We start from the raw sequence: 21231 nt of genomic DNA on the forward strand, positions 1-21231 counted from the left end.
TGCACTGATCAGGTGTCCGAATAAAAATCCGATTCCTTTATAAGCTTGTAGCTGTCACTTGCAATTTGTGATATCTTCATTGTAAGCTCTATTTTTATTAAAAAAAAGATATTTATGGTAGAAAGTTCTTTATTCTTTCAGTGGGTGAAAGTTTCTCCTTCGTTCACTTCGCTTTCGCTCATCGTCTTTCGCTCACTATCTTTCACTCACTGGTTTTCATTCACACGTAAATTTTTCCAATTCTTTTCGATTTGCTAACTCGCGGCACTTGCCTCTTCCAGGACATCATCAGGAAAATATCACTCTTCATCATCCATTTTCACAATTTCCACAACGTGCACACAACTATTTTATTGACGTTACAGAACTGTTTCTTTTGTATTTTATTTTTTTCCATAGCAACAGATCCGTCAAAAAATGTGATTCATTTTTATTTAAAATTTTGAATACAAAGTTACCGACTCACTTTCCAAGGAGGTATCGAACAAAACCAAATATAGCTTCGGTTCGTGGACGAACACGCAATTCGCGTGAACGAAAGTTTCGCTTTCCTCACTCTTACTGTAAATCACTATAACTGATTCTGATAAAGCTTATTTTTCTCTCTGCAGTAACGCAAAAAAAGGTGTACTTATTGATAGGGAAATTTTGGAGGAAAAAATCAAAAAATAAAGGTAAAATACAATTATTGCGTTTTTATTTCAATAAATTTAATGTACATGTATTGTTCCAACTGCACCTCAATATGGTCAATACAAAGCTGACATTAGGGTCTATCTCACGACATGGCATGAATTATTAACCCGACAAATGTTAATAATAATTTGTTGCCTGAAAATTGCGTCGATATTGTCTGGGTGAATAAAATATACTCCGATCTGATCAATGTAGCTTCCTAAAAATGGCTTGTTTAATAAAAATAATGCTCATTTTTAGAACAAATATAACCACAGCATCATCATCATCATCATCATCATCAATGGGATAATTATAATTCCTTGTTGAAAATCTTCAAGATTTTTGGATGACCTTCCTCTTGCATCCCTGCTTAGTAAGTTTTTCCAACAAGATGAAGCTACGCTACACAGTGCTCAAATAAACAGATAAAATTCGGTTGGAATCAATACAGTGATCAGCTCGTTCTCCAGACCTATCTCCTCTGGATTTCTTCCTTTGGAGATATAGTAGGAGCACAAGATATTGGAAACTCATTATAACCCGACTACCCCTTAAAATGGTTTATGGCTTGTTCGGAAAGATGTACATAATAACGGATTTCGGTCGCTTCGGCACACAGCTTGATGATCCGTAATCGAAATTTTGTAAGAGACCGACCGAATCTGACAACTGGAATCTTACCATCGGTGTAATGGGTGCGCACTTCACTTCAAACAAATTAACTGGAAAACTTTATACTTTGGTACATTACCTCAGTAAAGAACACTGTAAAACTGTGTATCTCTGAAAATAACTAATTTTACAAAAACCACTAAAAAGATTTAGGGAACAAAACACAAAACGCCGAATTCCAAAATTACGAAAAAAAAGTACACATTATTATGTTTAACCTTGAAGCCCTTGGGATTTTACGTGAATTTAGTAGGCCATTTTATAGCCTATTCACAACCATTTAATTTGGTGTATAGATAATTAATAAAATAAATAAGGGAGTCGTTTTTTTTGGGGACAACTGTATAAGGTACAGTCGCTCAAAGAGTATCGAAATCTTGACTCAACGAATTGTTAACACTATTATTATTATAAGAAAAAAAAGCTTTGTGAAAATCGGTTAAAAAATATGCTTTGCTCTTGTGGTCATTTAAAAAAAAAATTCTCTGCGTCGCTTTTTAAATTAGCATCAGGAATACATAATATCGCAGTGGTGGTGTCCGTTCTGCATTTGTTTAGCTCATACCGGTTGAATTCTAATTTCCTATTTAAATGAAATAGATTTTTGACTAATTATTATCAGATACTGTTCACATAAAATTTACTTTTATTTACATATTTGTAAAAAAAAATCTATTCTAATTTGTTGTTTTTTAATCAGTGTACAGTTGCGAGCAATAAATTTTGGACATCAATGCAATTCTTTGGCAGAATGACAGATGTTTTATTGTGAAACGGTCATAACCTACAATATGACATTTACGGTCATCATGTTGACATTTATTGATGAAATGAATCAATTCACGAAATTCTTGCTTTAATGTGATTTGAACAATTTACAGAAAAATCTTAATTGTTAAGTTTATTATTGGACATGTCTACACCGACGTAATCACGCAATTTGTAACAACAGCAAAGAATTTTAAAATGACATGTATCAACAACTTGCATAATGTAAAAATAAATCGAGCTTTTTGGCGTTGTGCCCCAGCTCCCCTATATAGATCTTGCAAAGAAAAAAAACACGATTGAGCTTGTAAAAAAATGGATACATACATATTATTTCGCTTGTAACAAAAGTGTATCAAATAAAATTTTAGTGTAATTTGAAAAATGGTTTTCCTTATTTTTCTTCTTGGTTTTGGCCAAGAAACAGCGTAAATAGCAAATAATTAATTATTGCAAACAATTACTCATTTGAATTATGTGAAGCCAGGCGCTTCGAGACGAACTGGACCAAGTAATTTAATTTTGCATAACCCAGATAGAGAAAATTCCTGGATAAATAGTTTTGTTTTGAACACGTATCCAAAAATGTGAAGACTAGCTCTGCACAAAACTTTGAATTTCTAACGGTACCTACTTCAATAGAAGTGAGACAGTCATCATTCCACAAATAAAAACGGTGAAAGTGTGTGCAGGTGTAAACATTCATCTCGCACCGAGCACAATTTGTTTAAAAATTGTTTGTGGGCCAATTTCTCCCAAAAAAAAAAAAAGTAAAACAATCATGTACTTACTTGATGTTTGATACACGACAGCTCCAAAAAATCACTTCACTTGCCAAAGCCGCACATTATTCAGATTCCGCTCGCACGGAACTCGTTTCATTCACAAAACCTCGCCTCGAATAACGGAAGATTTCCTGCAAGCGGTCGCCGTATCTCCTGCTGACAGATTCTGTGAGGCTCGCCACGTGGTATTGAGTAATGCACTGTGTACGCAAACGTAACTGTATCGCGACTCTGTACGTATCACAAAACTCGCTCGACGCCAGCTGCGATCTGGCACCCGAAATGTTCTGTCGTGGTAGCTTGCGGGGAAAGACGCTGTACACGGTACCATGCGTGCTCAGCGAATCGTTGCCACGCCTTCGGCAACCTGTGGATATGATGTAATAGTTGAAAGTCGCCGTGGTTCTTGTTTATGTTTTACCTACGCAGCGCGATACGAAGCTAGAACTTGTTGAGCGAAGATGGGCGGAAACGATAAGGCAGGAATCGGTGACATCGGTAATACCTGCTGGACGGGGTCAAAGGGCGAAGTCGCAGGCGAAAAACGACGGCGACGTGCACGTGTAAATATGGTGAGGGAGGTTATACCGAGAGAAAATAGTTTGACGGACAGGTGGCTATTAATAACTCGCGAGGACCAACAGTGGAGAAGGTGCTGAAATTATACAACGTCTTCAACGGTCATGGAAAATTGGGAAAAGTTTTTGTGGAATATGCTTCAGATTTTTATGGATCATAATTGGTGTAAAATATTAGTAAAAATTACCGAAATGCATTATGCAGAAAACTATTAAAAAATAGGAATTTAGTATAAAAATAAAAAACCGGGGGAAAATATTGTTATTAGATATTTTATTACACATACTCGTAATTAATTATGATAGTTACGGTAGGTGTAATTTACAGCGCGAAAACTAGGTTTCAGGCACGAGACTAAGCCGAGTGCCTGATTAGTTGGAGCGTTATTGCAAAAAATAGTTTGTTTTTTTTAGTAACTCCATATGCTTTATTTTATGTAATTCGTACAGATGCTAAAATTAGAGTGATCTTCCTGATAATAAATAATATGCATTTTGCATAAAATCCTAAGTTTATTGATAAGATACTTGACGAGTGTAAGCACTAAATATCGGACGTCTAAATATAAATTTGATCAAGAGTATTTTGAAAAATTTTACCAACGCATGTCCAGCATAATAACTGCATTTAATGAGTGCATTTAACCAAGTGGCAACCATCATCACTTGATCTTTTTGTAATAAATATGTATCCTTGGTACAGTTAAATAAACCACATTTGCAATTGATGTCAGATATGTTAGTTTTGAAAAAAACAATTTTTTAATAAAAATCGACAGCATAATGAACATAAAAGACATTTTGGTCATTGTTCACTTTAACTACTTCTGGAATTGTCCCGTTTTTTCTGGATAGACAGCCTCAGGGCGTCCTCCTAGATCGTTTTCCACCGCTCAAACCTTGTGCAAATGAATTTTCCTTACCCTTTAGTTATACCAAGACATTGACGCGACCTTGAAACATAACACGAGAGAAAAAAGGCGTTTGCACAAGGTTTGAATGGTGGGAAACGATCTAGAAAAACGCCCTGAGGCTGTCTAGCCAGAAAAAACGCGAAAATTCCAGAATTAGTTAGAGTGAACAATTCCCGACATTTTCATTCAATAAAGTATGTATTTTGTATCAATCTTGTGCATTTGGTTGCCACCATCGGCCGTCCCTACAAGATGCGCCCGTTTAATGGTTCTTGCGGTGTCTAATCAATTTTTTTATACAATGTTCACAACTGCACCCATACATCTGGCATTTCATCAGTACCTATCTGTGTCAGCACAGTAATACTCATCAAGATTTTTTAGATGATTCTGTATCGTTTAGTTCCACAAAAAAATATTATTGACGGACAGATAAGCTTTTCTTTTAATTTGGAGTTGTCGATACATGAGTCACACACAACTGTAAATGTATTGACAGTAAAATTATTATCGAAAATATAGATTTTAGGACTTTTGGATGATTCACTTAAATATGACACGATCATAACAAATCTGCTTTGCCTAATATTCGATGGCATAAAGTTGTACCTACCTAAAATCTTACATACATTTTAATAAAGTTTCTTGTACCGGGTGAGTGAAGTTTTACCGCCCGAGCGAAAACACCCACTTCTAATCAGTTTAAAATTCTCAAAAAATTCAGGAATGATTGTGTATCACTGTAGAACAGTCTGTAAAAATTTTAAAATTTTTAATGAAACAGGTAAAGATTTTGTTTTAATTCAATAACCGCTTCATTAATTTACATAATTTTTCAATGAGTCCTTGCAAACATTTAGGAAAAATTTGGTGTCATTGAAATCATGAAAACATCACCGGTTTTTGAAATAAATGGGATTTGATATTAAAGTGCAAAATTTAGCTATGATTTATTATTAAATTGGGCGGTTACATCCACAAAAGAAGTTGACGTAGGTTGTTTATGGTACCCTTTAGGGAATTACTAGAAAATGTGGTCAACAGATGTTTCCCAACAATGAGATATTTATTTTATGACAGTGCAGTTGTAAATCTTGGTCATTTTTCGCTCTTAATGTTAAAATTGGAATAATTCAAAAACGAATAATTATCTTTTGATGCGAATTTCATAAATGTGTTCTTTGAATTAATTGTGAATTATGAGCGTGGTCGAAAAAAAATTTTTTTTTTACTCAACATCGATTTTTTTAATTTTATGACTCGGAATTAAGTGATAAGGGAAAATTGATTACACACATTTGAAGTCTTATATCAAGGGAATGTAACCCTAAAGTTTCGTAATTTTTACAAATTTTTTAATAGGGTTAATCGTGCGGGCATTATAGGCGCACGCGAGAAACCGCGACTTCTAATTAAAAAAAAATTGTTGCAATTTTGTATACCTGACTAATTATTGATAAGGTGTATTTGAGAATTTTTTTAATTTTTTTTTGTTAATAAATAAGACCGTAACAGTTTTGTTAGTTTTACATTTTTTTTTGGCTTTGTTTATTTTTTATCTTCCTTCCAAGACAATTGTTGTTATATTGTGTTATAAGACTTTAAAATTTAACAAAACTTAACGTCATAACTAAGTTAGTGCTCGGAAAGTGTTAGCCTAATCCAGATAATACAATCACAATTGAATTTTATTTTTTTATTAAGCTTCTTATTAGGAAAGGAAGCCACACATCAAGTAAATTTCTGGAAATTAATTTTCAAATGATTCATCCACTTTGATTCTTCAAAAATATTCCATCAAATGTTTGTTTATCCAGAGTGGCTCAGTAACTCAGATACGACGTTTTATGACAGATGATAACAGAACAACACATTTGGAAATTGTTTACCTGGACTTTAACGGTTAAGGTTTATTCTCATTTGAATGTTTTCTTCCACATCTTTTTTTCGTAAATTTCATTTTTCATCACTTTGGGAACATCTACATTTTCATCTAGAAAAATGTTCATCGTTCAGTGAAAATAAAAAATAGTTCTCTAATGCGAAAGGAAATGACAGTTTTATAAAATAAATCTTTGCTCGAAAGAAAGGTCTTGGGGTTCTTTTTAAACCTCCTAGTCCTTCTTAATGATAATAATAGTGCGCTTCGTGCAGTATTTTCAGCCAGATCTTCTGGATCGTTTTTTTTTGCAGTGAGAGCAACCATGCAGAAGAATTCTCACACATTTTTCAAATTCCAAACTCGAAATGCAAAGTGAATTTTTGTGTAAATGTTTTCTTTTGGTAAAATCTGTCTTTCCGCAGCAACAAATTTTCTTACTCTGTTCATAAAATCATCATCAAATAAATCCTTATTATAAACTACATTGTATCCTTGATAATAATTCAATCAGCACGCACTTCTTGTCACGTACCTAATTTAATCAACGAGGATTATTTTTTGAGAAGATAATGTATAATCGGTAGCAAATAAAATTGATTTTGTAATTATTTAACCTGCCTTGAACTCGACATTGAGACTTTAGTAAGAAATTGTTTGGATATTTAAATTTTATTAAAAATGAATGGGTTATTGACCTTACTGAATCATATCTTTAAACTCTTAGATGTATTTTCTGTGACCCGTTTAATAAAAAACGTTGATTTTATCAAATATATTTGTTCAACTGAGATTATAAAAGTTTTTTTCCAACATCGATTATGAAAATGATACTTTCATCACTAAATTTAGTGAAGAAAATAGGCGTTTGCATCAGTAGTGAGGAAAATGGAGAAAGTAAACTCACTAGTGAGGAAAATTTATTTAACAATCTACTACATTAACAATCTACTACCTACTTAAATTTAAAACACTGTTATTTGCATTAATTGAAACTCAAGATCCGGAAAATTCAAAAATAGGGGAGTAAAATAAGTATAAAGAAATTTAAAATTGAGACTCATTTTCATAAGCGATGTTGGAAAAAATAGTATACATAATTCGTGATCAAAGTGCGATTTTTCAACTCGGAAGACTATCCTCACTCGATGGCGCTCGAGAGTATAAAATATCATGTATTGCTCATTGAAAAATCAGGCACTTTCATCACTTATAGTGTAATACACTATAGTAATGATGCAAAACGTAGCCGCAAAATGTTTTAAAAGCGAAATGTGAAAATTGAAATAAAAAAGATTTCGTCTGTAGTAATAGCACATGAGCTTTAATTTATTGATTAATTTACAATAACTTGTTGCACAGCGACGAAAAGAGTGTCAAATTTGATAGATGACGAACCTCGCAGCTCGAATGGTATTTGATTGGATTATTTTACACAAGCTTACAATTCTACGAAGGATTTATAAATTAATGTGTTTGTTTCTTACATGTATGCGTGTGTTTTGTGACCAACGAATTGCTAAATCCCAAATTTAAAAGTGTTTAGTGTACGCAACCAGTAAATTGCACTGGTTTTTTTCCCAATTAGTGAAATTGAACGCTAATTGCTGCTTTTATAATTTGTAATCAATTAACTCAGTTTCATTAAAGTTTAGCACTTCTCCAAGAAAATCAAGTCAGAAGCTAGCTTTAAAAATGTTTATTATAAAATATCGAGTGTTCATTTAAATTTATCCTCAAAGTTGGCAAGTTGGAAGTCAATTGTGAACGCACCACGGATCAGTTGTTTAAATCTAACCTCACTTTATGTGTTGTTCGTGTTTTTAGTGTGCAGAATGACGAGTGGTGCGTTCACAATCGACACTTCAACGCCAACTTTGAGGATAAATTTAAATGAACAGCCGATATAAATAAATAATTAGTGGGTGTACAGAAAATAAATGATAAATAGTGCTTTCGAAGGAACTCTTGTTACTTGTCCTTTTATTAAGTTTTGATAAAAAATAAAATCTATCACTGAATTCAGAAGAAAATTGCTTTTTTCAAATATGGAAAATGTGATCTATTGAAATTTTCAGTGTTTTCGTCCATGTCTGTCTTATACAGGGTAATTCACGAGTGATAATGAGCCCGACGGAATTGAAAATGCAACCAATACTTCAGATAGTGTCTTTTATGAACTAACTCATCTCGACTGTAATAAAGGTGCTGGGCCAGATGGTCTGCCTCCAATTTTTTACAGAAATTGCTGTACATCGCTTACTGATCCTTTGTGGCGTATTTTTAAGTATTCACTCAACTCAGGTGTTTTTCCGAACTGCTGAAAATCAGCTCTTGTCACTCCAGTGTTTAAATCTGGCTCTAAACAAAACTTCGAGAATTACCGACCCATCAGTATTCTATCAGTTCCCGCCAAGATCTTTGAAAAGCTAGTTGCCAAACACTTGTCCGCTTCCTTCAAAACTGTTATCAGTCCATCACAGCATGGGTTTTTCGCTAATAGATCTACGGTAACCAATCATTTTGCCTTTGTTAATAATGTCTTTGAAGCATTTGAGGGCGGTTTTGATGTGCATTGCATTTATACTGATTTTTGCAAAGCATTTGACGCTGTTAATCACCCTTTTGAATAAATTATATACGTACGGAGTACGCGACCCGTTCCTATCTTGGACATCTACCTACATTTCCAATCGAACTCAGCATGTTGTCCTTAAGGGTGTGAGGTCGTCTGCATACTGTAGCACGTCTGGAGTACCGCAGGGCTCTATTATCGGGCCATTATTATTCATAATCTTCATCAATTACATCACTGATAGTCTGACCTCGGCATCGCTGCTGTACGCGGACGATCTAAAAATCTATAAAATCATCAAAACGCAGCTGGATGTATTTGATCTTCAGGAGGATGTCAGAAGAATTGAAAACTGGTGCGCACGCAATGATATGAAACTCAATGTTTGCAAATGCAAGGCAATGTGTTTCGGCAGGAAAACTGTGCCCTCCGTTCCTTATTATTATTGGAAGGGGAGCAGCTGGAAATTATCAATGCCATCAAAGACCTGGGTCTTTTTTTCGATTCCAATTTATCGTTTCATGAACATTACGACTTCTTGATTTCTAGGGGAAGAAAAATGCTGGGATGTTTAAAAAGATGGACAGTGGATTTTAAGAACACCAGAGCGATTATAATATTATATAATTCCTTGGTCCGCTCAATATTAGAATACAATTGTGTTATCTGGTCACCTTTTTACGGTACTCACATTTCACGTATCGAGTCGGTACAGAACAATTTCTTGAAGTATTTGAAATATAAGCTGAGAACTCAAAATATCAATTTTGATGATTTGCACTCTGTAGCCGCTTACATGTCTGTGCCCTCACTTAAAACCAGAAGGGATTGTCACAAGCTATGTTTTCTACATAAAATAATTAACTGTAATGTTGATTCTTCTGATGCTCTGCTTCGTATCGGCTTTAATGTTCCTTTATGTAACCTCAGACACCCGAATTTGTTTCATGTTTACTGCCATAAACACAATTACTCCTACAATTCACCCTTGAATAGTGCCCTTCGCCTGGCCAACCTTTACTGTAACGAGTTAGACTTCTGTGGAGTCTCGACAAATAAGTTCAAGAGTGACTGTAGGACACTTCTGTGCAAGTGATGCATCTTGTTCCCACTTTTTGTTCCTGTTAATGCTCCATGTGTGTTTTCTTGTAATTGCTTTCTTGGCGTGAATAAACTATTATTATTATTATTATATTAAAAAAAATATCCAGTTTTTATCGAAAATGTATTGTGGGTGCTCCACACTTCTTGTCACGGATACTGTTTTCTGATGAGTCGCTATTTTGCCGGTAAGGCTGTTCCAATTATCACAACCTTCATATCTGGGCAGACGAAAATCCAAGAGAATTATTTCCCAGAGGTTTTCAACATAGGTTTTCTGTTAATTTGTGGACTGGGCTATTGGGCGATCGTTTGGCAAGTATAATTGTGGTGGATCCTTCCATTTCTTAAAATTCCGAATCACCTGCTCTAGATTGGACTGTTTGAATTCCCCGCAAGATTAACGGGGGCAAGATATGCTCAGTTCATTGGCACGGAGTTACCTAATTTACTTGAAATTGTACCTCTTGCTTATCGCATAAATGACGTCCGAGAAATTTTGTATAACCAATATCCACCGCGTTGGATCGGAGGAGGAGGACCGCATCATTGGCCTGCCAGGTCTCCAGATCTGAATCATTTATCGGCGGCCCATAATTCAGAGGCTGATCTGAGAGTTCGAATTCAGGAGGCTTTTGTTTCAGTTACTGAAGAAATAATAACTAACGCTACTACAAGAAGTTTGTTACGTATATGCCATTCACGATGTTTTGGCATAAGGGGAGGCCATGGAAAAAGTGCATTTAAGTTGGCAGTAAAGCTGCCTGTTGAATTAGGTTATGTTTTTCTACGTTTGAGGTTATAAACTGCGTCATTGTCTAGTCCATTGTTGTCAGTTTTACTAGTTTGCAATACAACAATACTCACACGTTTTAAATCCAATTTAACAAAACAGGAAACTGACTTGAACAGACTACAGAATAGTAGGGACCGGAACCGAAAAACGAAGTGGCTCCTGTTAATTTATGCACCACTTAGATAATCCACCAATACAGTGTCTTAACCAACCAGTTAGTACATTCCTAGAACTAGTGGAACTTGTATAAAATCATGTACCTACTTATTAAGCCTTACTTTATTCGAATCTTTCTGCAAAATATTTACACACCCATCGTCCATGACAAAAAAGAACAAAACTATTCAACTTCCATTATTTCATTAGAAAATTCTGAATCACCATTACCTGCATCAAAATCCCAATCAAATTCCGAGTCAGATTCTCCTAATGAAATTATTACAGGAAGAACGTTTTCAAATGAAAGATTTCCCATTAATTTTGCCCAATCTTCCGAAAGTTCTTCACAATGTCTACAAAAATGTTGGCAAATTTCAGGAGTACATTTCAAAATAGACTCAAGCCATATATTCACAACTCTATCGCGAAGTTATAATAGATCTTACAAAACCCCTGTGCCATTTCAATTGGGTCGTTGTTTCTTCCTTCACTATCCGTGCTACATATTTATCTTGTACTCACCTACGATTCAATTTATACACAAAAAGAATTTGACTTCATTATAACTTACTGAAAATATGTTCTGCAGTCTAATACAAACACCTTAAATACGTTTTAAAGTCGCTAAATTATGATTACGGTAAATTCGGCAACATGTTACGTTCATTTTGATAGGTCCACACGTCAGGCACTTTAGTGACAGCAGAGATGACAGAAATCAAACATGTATCCAACGTTAAAAAATCAAATCATAGCCTCCCCTTATGCCAAAACATCGTGAATGGTATATAGAGCACAATTGTGCATACAAATGAATGGTGGTCATTTCGAACATCTGCTTTAACATTATTACCTACTTCAATAAATGGTTCTTTTTAGAATCGCCATTTTTATTGTTTTATTTTGAAGTTATTATCTTTTGCAATTGTCAAGTCTTGATGTTGATGACAGATAAACGTCAACGAATTTTTATATCGGAAAACGTCAAAATTCCAGTTGCCCAAACGTTTATTGATTTGTGCGATATCATAGATTTTTTGTTGTTGTTTAGCAACCGATCGGATTTTTTAGTAATACCTGAGGACGAGCCTCCGGGATTGGTGAAATTAAAAACTTTATAACTCGGTAATTTGAGCTAGCAGAAAATTTATTTTACTCAATTTAGAGTCTCTTTTGTTGTCGGCACATGCCTGTTTTCTCTGGGGAGCCAGTTCTGGGACACCCTGGATTTATTCAAAAATTATGTAACAAGAATTTTAAATTTCGGTTTTTAAAAAGCAAAAAATGGACTAAAAGAAAAATAATTTAATTAGTGAATGTCATTGCAATTGAATGAATACTGTGTCTAATATACATAATGCAACAAAGTTTTTTTTTGAAGAACATTTTTGGTTAAAATTTTCTAAGTAACTGTGTAACTTTTAACTGAAGCTGGGAATTTTTTTTTTAATTTTTTTATGTTCTTACTGTATTCTGTACAACTGCTGGTACTTGGTGCGTTCGTTTTGAAACACCCTGTATAGTTTTCAAAATCGGGTCCTTTCTTGAGCAACACAGTTTCCATAACAGTTAACATAATAAAAAATAAAATCAGTACAAAATAAGTTTTTTTTTTCCAACTAGTTTTTATTTAATATAGGTATACTACATTTTTTACTGTGGGTTCGACAATTTCTGAAAAATAATAGTTTTTACGATAATCTACAAGTGTCCCAGAGTTGCGAAAAAGCTCCGTAACTTGTTTGTTATTAAAGACATCAACGTTTTCTTTTTTCTAGATGATAGCTACGCCTCTACTCCATATTCGGAAAATATTGCGGTATATATACAGGTGCCACAATAATAAAAAAACACTAAAGTTGTGTTTCTTTAAATGGAGCCTACCCAGTTTGATTTCATTTTTGGATTCTATGCTAATTTATGAATCAAATCTACACGGGTCGTTTTTACTTATCTGCCATCGTTTTTTTCAGTGGCGCTTTTTTTACCAAAATTCCGAATTGCAGGGGTCCCTTCGAAAATTCGCACCTTCCAAATAGTTGCACATAAATTAAAATAATTGACACTGTTTGATTTCTGAATGTTTGCCGCATCTGCTAAGTGTTTACTCAATAACGTGCTTAGTCCCATATGCCTACTGCGATTTTTTAAATGTAACAAACTAAAAATGTCAAAAACTCATTTTTTTCAAATGGCACCCCGCATTTATTATGGCACTGGTCGAAAGCTCAAAGCACCTCAAGATTCATAAACCACTAAAAATTGGGCACATGACAAAATTTTTAAAAATCACCAACAAAATCCCCAAAAACCTAAAAAAATTATTTTTCTATAATTGATTCAAAAAATTGAAATTCACGCATAGTTATCTGTGCCTGAAGTGGGTCATTTTCTGACGTGTATTTTTTTTTGCATTGTTAGTAAGATCGAAGCCATAGAAACCATACAAAACAGTGTGTGAAATGCAATTTCACGCATGTTTTTTATTAGTTATCTAGCAACATGGTCACTGCATTGAAACTTCAGAGTTCCTTCAAAAATTTGAATTTTTAATTTCAATTTTTTGAATCAATTATAGAAAAAATATTGTTTATATTTCGTGCGCGAAGATGTTTTTGTGCATTCAAAGGCTTATACTGGCTCGACCTTCGTCTCGGCGTAAAAGACCTTTTCATGCACAAAAAACACTCTCTTCGCGCACTTAATATAAAAATAACTATTTGTTTTTCAAAAACTTCAAAATGGCTTTTCATTTTTAGATCAGGGTAACTGGGCATTTTAGAAACCTAGTAAAAACCATTGAAAATAAGTCTCAAATGTTATTAAAATAATTGAAAAAGAAGTGAACAAGGTTAAGTTTTTAGACACTAGTTTCCTTTCTGAACCAGGGCGATTGGACACGTGAAACAATGATTAAAAATTCACCAAAAAAACGCCTCAAAATTTTTTTTGGGGTGCAATTCAGCACATGAAATTTTTGTTTTGGAAATTACTGAAAATATGATTAAAATTGGCCGAGGTCTGTGTAAAGAGTGTTGGGACCTCGAAAATCCCAAGAGGGAAAGGAGGACAGGAGAGTCCAAGGAGTCCGAACCCAAACGCCGGAGAGCGGATTTGCGGGTCCCGGACGAAAGATTTCAGGGAGTGAAGTCAAATTCCACGCCCGGACTTCGTCGTCCACTACGATCCCGCAGAAGTTCCCGAGGAACGACCCAAGGCACCTGAGGCGACGACAGCTCCGAACGACCAAGACCAGGAGGGACGAGGTGATAGACGAAAAAGGGATCGCACCCTCGAGCTATCACCAGAAGATCTCGACCGAAGTCAAAGAAAAAGATATCGTTATTTAGGGGAGGATCTCTCAACGAGAACAATAAGAACAATAACTTAACAGTACCTACCAATTACCTAAATAAGATGCTCACACGTGACATACGTGGTACGTGATGTCAGAAATCGGGTAAATAACGAAATCTATATACAGTGTGGAAACCACTTATGGAATAAATTCAGTAAGTTCAAAACTAATGACATTTGTCAAAAACGCTGAAACTGGTCGATTTTTATTTTCCATGGTGCTTATTCTAAGTTGCTTCACTTGTTCATGACGTCACCCATTTTTGAGCTATGACGTCATCGCCATTTTTTTTAAATGACAACACTGACTTTTTTCTTCTTTTTCTGATAGACCTTACTACTGCCTAAACGATTAATGAAAAAAAATCGGTACCTTAGATAACAATTTTTTTGAGAAAATGACAAATTTTACTTCAAAAATTTAATTTAATTTTTAATGTAAAAATTTTAATTGACCTTAAACAGAAACAAACAAACATCTAAGGTTAACAATTAAATGTAACGCAAATGTTGAAATTATCCCCCGCCAACTTTTGGTACTGTACACCGCGCTCAATAATGTCAGGGCTGATTTGTTCCATTTCAGCGCGAATTGTCTGTCATAAATCTTCTAAATTGTTTGGTCTATTAAAGTAAACCCTTGATTTTAAATAACCACATAGAAAAGAAAAGAAGTACAATAAAAATTAAATTAAATTTTTGAAATAAAATTTGTTATTTTCTCAAAAAAATTGTTATGTAAGGTACCAATTTTTTTCATTCATCGTTTAGGTAGTAGGAAGGTCTGTCAGAAAGAGAAGAAAAAAGTGGGGGTTGTCATTTAAAAAAAATGTTGATGACGTCATAGGTCAAAAATGGATGACGTCATGAACAAGTGAGGTAACTTGAAATAAGCATTATTAACAACAAAAATCGACCTGTTTCAGCGTTTTCGGCAAATGTCACATTAGTTTTGAAATTACTGAATTTATTCCATAAGTAATTTCCACACTGTATATAAAACCGAATGTCTGTTTGTATATTTTGTATGCAAATCCACAGTTTTACTCCGATCTTGATGAAATTTTGTACACTTGATCTTCAAAGCAAGAAGAAAATTAATGTCTACTTTAATTTTACAAAAACCAACCCCTACTACCATTTTTAACCCTGTTAAGAAAAAAAAAGTTTTTTCGAGTTGGAAATCGCGTTTGCATGATATGTTCAGGTGTCATAGTTACATTTGGTTGTTTATAAAAGTAGCAATTTCGCAAAATGTGTTTGAATGATTGTGTTTTACCGGAAGATGTCTTAAATGAAGCAGAACAAGCTTCAAATAGCTTAATACCGGAAAAATCAAAAGGCGGGTATCTGAAATTAAACGAGGCATCAAACAATAGGAGGATCTAAATAAGGTTACAACTGAAAATAAAAGTGTTATGTTGGCGTATTTTCATGAATTGGTAAGTGATCATAGTGTTAGTTTTTTATTGTATTGATCTTTTTGTTTATATAGTCGAAGAAAAAAGTAGTCTACAATAAAGTTTTAATTATTCTTCGTAAAAAGACAAACTTCATATTGAAATTACTGCGTTTATAGCAATTCATGAAAGTAGAAACATAATTTTAAAACATTCTGAAATTTGCGGGCAAAGCCGCGGGTAAAAGCTGGTACAAAATAAAATAGGAACGTCTAAACCAAAAACCACAGACGACGAAACCAACCCAATCAATTATTGTTAACATTGTTAACGGGAACTGTATTCGTCCGTCGTCGTGTCAACTACGATACGTTTCTTCTGCTCGAGGTGGCGCTAGTCGTAACATTTTACACGGCCTACTCCCTACTAAATATGAACTGCGTAGTGCGTTTCGCTTACGACGGCGTAACAAAATAGCTGCATATAGCCGGAACGTTATAGATGTGGATAAGGGTTTTGGCACTAACCAATCATAAGTTTTATTTCCATTTTCCACCTCCTAAGTAAATGACAGCTTACAGGCATTTATGGTAACTAAGGGTGCGTTTTTTTGCAATCTTCTAGAAGTTGGAGATTCTTCCAAAAGAGAAACTTCCCACAGTCGCTAAATCGGACGTTTTTTTGCTGCATTCTCTTTGACAGTTCACAGACACACATAATCTCATTAGTAATAAGTGTTTACTTTTTTGCCATGAATAATAACAATAACAATATGATATTATACAACATGTTAAACAAAAGGCAGGTGTGATTCTGCGCAGAGGATGTGGCTAAATGAACATTTTTGTCGTTTTGGTTGCATTATTGACTCTTTGCAACCTTGCAACTTTCCTGCTTTCTCTGCCATCTAATTTGATGGCAGAAAAGAGAGATGCTCGGAGAGAATCTTCCGCGACCAATAAAACGATACTTCTGACAGTGGGAGATTCTTCCGTTGAGCAAAAAAACGCACCCTAAGTAAATGAGTACCTAGTTACGGGTAGAGCCCTGTAATGTACTATGTTGCAAATAAAGGTAAACACCGCTTTATTGATCTTGATTTTCTGTTGTCATCCTACGACGTCCGGTGCCCCTAGTCCTGTGTTCACGGCCTTCTTGACTCCATGCCTGATGACATCTTAAAATGGTGCGTACAGATCTGTCAGTTCTTCTGGCAATTTCTCTAACTGACAAACCTGCTTCTCGTAAGCCTACAATCCGCCCTCTTTCAAAGTCACTAAGGCCCGGTATTTCAGTGCTGGTTTAACCCAAATTTTTTCGATCATCTGCCTGCTGCTTGGTCTAAAGTGTTTTTCAGTCCGGGTTTTAGCGGAAACGGCACCCTCGAATTTTGATCCCGGGCGGTCGGGTGGTTTAAACCGTATTTCTAGTCGACCGACGAAATGCCGGTCGGCGATTGAGAGGGATGGTCCCCGAAAGTGATTCTGATCAACAGCAATATGCAGGTATTACAACATAAAAATTATTTATGGCAATTTTGGTTCTTAGGTTTAGAGGTACAGCCCGCACAAACAGATGGAATCCAATTAATTGGTCATAATGGTAAATAAAATAATCAATTATTGTTACCTCGTATTTGGTTTATGGTAGGTAATAATTTATTTATTTTATATGTACAGGGTGTTAGGTAAACGTCCTGTCAAACTGCGGTTTCTTTGTTTTAAAGCATATTTCCTAGAGGTTACTTCGCATTGGCGTACGTTTTATAAAATATGATATACAGGGTGTATTTTAAAAATATGCCGGAATTTTACCTATGAGGTTGTGGTACAACGTAGAAGACTAAAAGCAGTAAAAAAAAATTTTACCTCAAAAATTAAATGTCAATTTATTTTTTGACATAGTATTTTTTAAATATTTTTTCCGAGTTCTAGGTACATGAAGACAGTAGCTCGCGGTTAAAGTTTGGCAGGACATTTACCTAACACCCTGTATAAGTACTTCCAATATTTCAGATGACGAAAGAAGCTCCACCAATTTTTTTTTTTTAAGGAGGATCCATTTGTTAATATCACTGATGGGTCAGATGGTAATTAACAAAAATTTAATTGTTATAAAAGAAAGGTTAATATTTTTACTTTTTCAGGCAAGACTCTGAGAACTGTTACCAACAAACAGGGGAGTATTATGCAATCTCATATCAACGAAACTTTAACTCATCGTACGTACTTATAATAATAATTTATACCTATAAATGTAAAAGTAACGATTTTTTTGCAGATTCTAAAGACTGGAGCGATTACACTCCGCAAATGCTGAAGAGCACTCCATCAAAGCTCTTAAGGATGAAAGGTTAAAAAATAAATACAGATCAGTAAAATTTATTAATTTATTGCATTTCTTAGGAAACAGTAAAACGCCACGTACTGTCATTAACAAAAAATGGTGCGAAATTTGTAGACGAAAAGAAAGTAGTTGCCTAGGAGAAATTGGAGAATTTAAATTCTGAAACAATCAGGCAGCAAGAAATTTATTCACTAAAGGGCAAGTAAAGCAACAGCACGAATTAAAAATGAAAAATTTGAAAGAACATTTGATAAAATTAAAAATTATGTTAGATAGTACTAATAACACATTTGTAAAAAAAAATAGATTACATAATTAAATTTTATAAATTATCAAAATATGTGATCATTTTATTCCTGACAAAATTGCCGCCAAATGTTCCACCATATTTATCATTTCCTCATCATCTGAATGGTCGGAAAACATCTCAACCGAAGATTCACTATCACTATCATTGTAACAAGCCATAGCCATTACTCAAACACACACGAGCAAAACTTTAACCTCATTGACCATTGTTTTTAATGCTGTCCAGCACAGGGCACAGCTGTCAAGTTTGAATTTTTACATTCAACAAACTGCACTTGCGCAGAATCGACCACAGTTGCCAACCGTACTAAATATTGGGTTTGCTAAAACCCATTTCTGTGAAACCCGTTTAGAAAACTGAAAAACACTCGTCCGTTTAAACTGGTTTTAATTCGGGATTAAAAGTAAAACCAGTTTCGGTGATCTCAAGTTTAAACCAGCACTGAAATACCAAGTCACCAAGTCTACACACTCGCGGCATTTCTCGCCTTACAAAAATACTATTCAACAAGTTTTCTAAAATTCAAAAGTCTATTTTTTCAGCAATAACCGAACCAGCAGCACAAAAGGCAGAATACTGCATAGACAGGGATGTAAATTTAATCATTATTTTGTTATCTGACTCAAAATACATTTGCCCGCAAAAACTTGTTGAAATAAAACTGTAAGTACTGGGTGTTTACCTTTCTTTGTCACGTAGGATAGTTTATTTCATACTGTCCGGACTGTTGAATTATGTTGTCAGAAAAAAAGAAATCCCTAGAATAAGTTTCATTTTTTTGGGTTGGCCCAACCTCCCGCCAAAATTTGACATTGAACTGTTGAGATTTTTACGTAACACAAAATAATTATTATGTACAAAAAGGTGGTAGCCACCATATCATAACTTTTGAGTGATATAATAAAATAAGAATTAAAAAACACGATGCATTACGACCTAAACGACTGTCAACAGTTTTCTTTCATAACCCCACTTTTTTCTGACACTTGCAAACACACTAAAAGCAAAAGTTGGCGACGTTGTCGGTTATATTTTTGAGATAAAATGCAGTGTTGGTGGATTTTTCATTCTGAAACAGATTATAGCTCGTTTTGCAAAGCGTTACTATGACAACGACTAGTATAAACAACGCTGTGAACAAAATCCCAAATAATTATCCGTCTGTCAACTCGTTTTAATTTGGATAGATTTTGTAAGTACTATTCCGGACATGGAATCTTGGCCAACATTTTTTAGACATTTCTAAACCAATCCTTAGTGTCATTTAAGTGATAATTATTAAAAGTCACTTTGAAGTTTTTCGTGTGACATCAAAAAAGCAGGGAAATGGCATTATCGAGTCAAAAGTTGGGTTATATTCAATAAAGGCCAGTTCACACATATTTGTCAGTGAAATGTCAGTTGTGGCCAAGATTCCGTGTCCGGAATAGTACGTTTTGCAATAATGTACAAGTTTCTTGATTAAACCTTATTTACACACTTCAGTTTTCAATATCTCACATTCAGACACGAATTTGTTACAATTTGAGGTAGGAATTTCAAATGATTTAGCTAGTTTACTTCACAGCCGCTCATCAGCGGAGATAATAACTTCACGGACGCTGGTCAGCTCGTTAGATGCCATGACAATGAAGTGACACTTTAGCATTATCCTGTGGCATTATCAATGCAGCAGTATAATGTCATAATTTACGGACATTTGAAGAAAAAATAATTTACAAAAAGTAAAATCACCTATCGGGGTGTTTTCGTTTAGATAATTTGTATCGAATTTTGCCACACTTTCGGAGCGCGTCACCGTATAATTGTTGTATAGTGTAATGATTAGTTCCTGCATGACAAAAATATGATTTTTGAGGTCATATGTTTTGTGGCATGATAAATAACACTTACCTAAATTACTAACCTGTGTCCTAAGGCATTGTAAAACTTGAGAGGATAAGAACAGTAATTTTTTTCTAATATTTACATTGTAAATGAGGTTAAAAGGGAACAGTGAAAATTACCGACATCTTGAGATGACAGTAGTAAATCGGCGTTGTTAAAGGATGTACCTTACATATTAAATTTTAATAATTTATTCAACAATAAATGAATTAGAAAATAAATATTTTTACATCTATGCATTCCCCAGACCAAAATATTAAAAAGTTGAAACCACTCTTCACTGACTGACAACTTTCTCTTGATATGGCTACATACCAATTGTTCAAAAGCTTTTTATTCTTTCACTTTGAGGTCAGTTCTTGGTTCCAATTTTTAGTAGTGCAATAATTACACTGCAACGCAGTTTTATCGCTACCGCTACACAATAACACAATTGATTGATTTTGAAAGAAGTAGAATTAACAAATATTTGAAATCAGAACGTTTAGTGCTTAATTGTCTGGAACCATAAATTTAAAAATTAACGAATTAAAATGGATTTACCAGTTGAATTGTTCAGTACCAACAATAAAAATAATAACACCAAGTAGAATTGAGCTAGGGTAGACCATCTTCAAAAGCTCTTGACTTAATTTATTTCCAACTGAATCAAGATGGGACATTACCGAAATTGTGCTACATGGAACAATGACTTGCTAGATGACTTAGCTACATTAACGCAAACTAGTTTAGTAAAATACATTTTAGAAATCTGCATCTATTGTTTAACTTCGATGGTTCAATAGTCATCTGTCAATTAAATTAACCCCATTTTCTTTACAAATTCTGTGTAATACACACTGGGTGCCCCAAAATTCGCGAAACCACTGAATGAGGCGACGGAATTGAAAATGCAACCCACAATACATTTGCAGAGTTAACGTAGATCCTTGTTTTTTGGTTAAAAAAAAACATAAAACATAGTTAGCTTTGCAGTTTCGTAAACTTTTGGGAAAATGTTTATTGTCTGCATAAACGCGCAATAGC

The 21231-nt window shown here is 34.4% G+C and overlaps 1 protein-coding gene across 1 annotated transcript in view; it reads right to left on the reverse strand.

Moving 5' to 3' along the window:
* Window positions 1-3213, reverse strand: part of LOC138136430 (acyl-CoA Delta-9 desaturase) — a 44332-nt gene extending 41119 nt beyond the window's left edge. Inside the window, exon 1 of the mRNA XM_069055623.1 lies at window positions 2910-3213. The gene's annotated coding sequence lies outside the window, so the exon portion shown is untranslated. The remainder of the gene's footprint in view (window positions 1-2909) is intronic.
* Between the last annotated feature and the right edge of the window lie 18018 nt (window positions 3214-21231).

The sequence above is a fragment of the Tenebrio molitor genome, chromosome 8 (genome assembly GCF_963966145.1).
Source record: "Tenebrio molitor chromosome 8, icTenMoli1.1, whole genome shotgun sequence".
In the NCBI taxonomy this organism is placed as follows: Eukaryota; Metazoa; Arthropoda; class Insecta; order Coleoptera; family Tenebrionidae; genus Tenebrio; species Tenebrio molitor.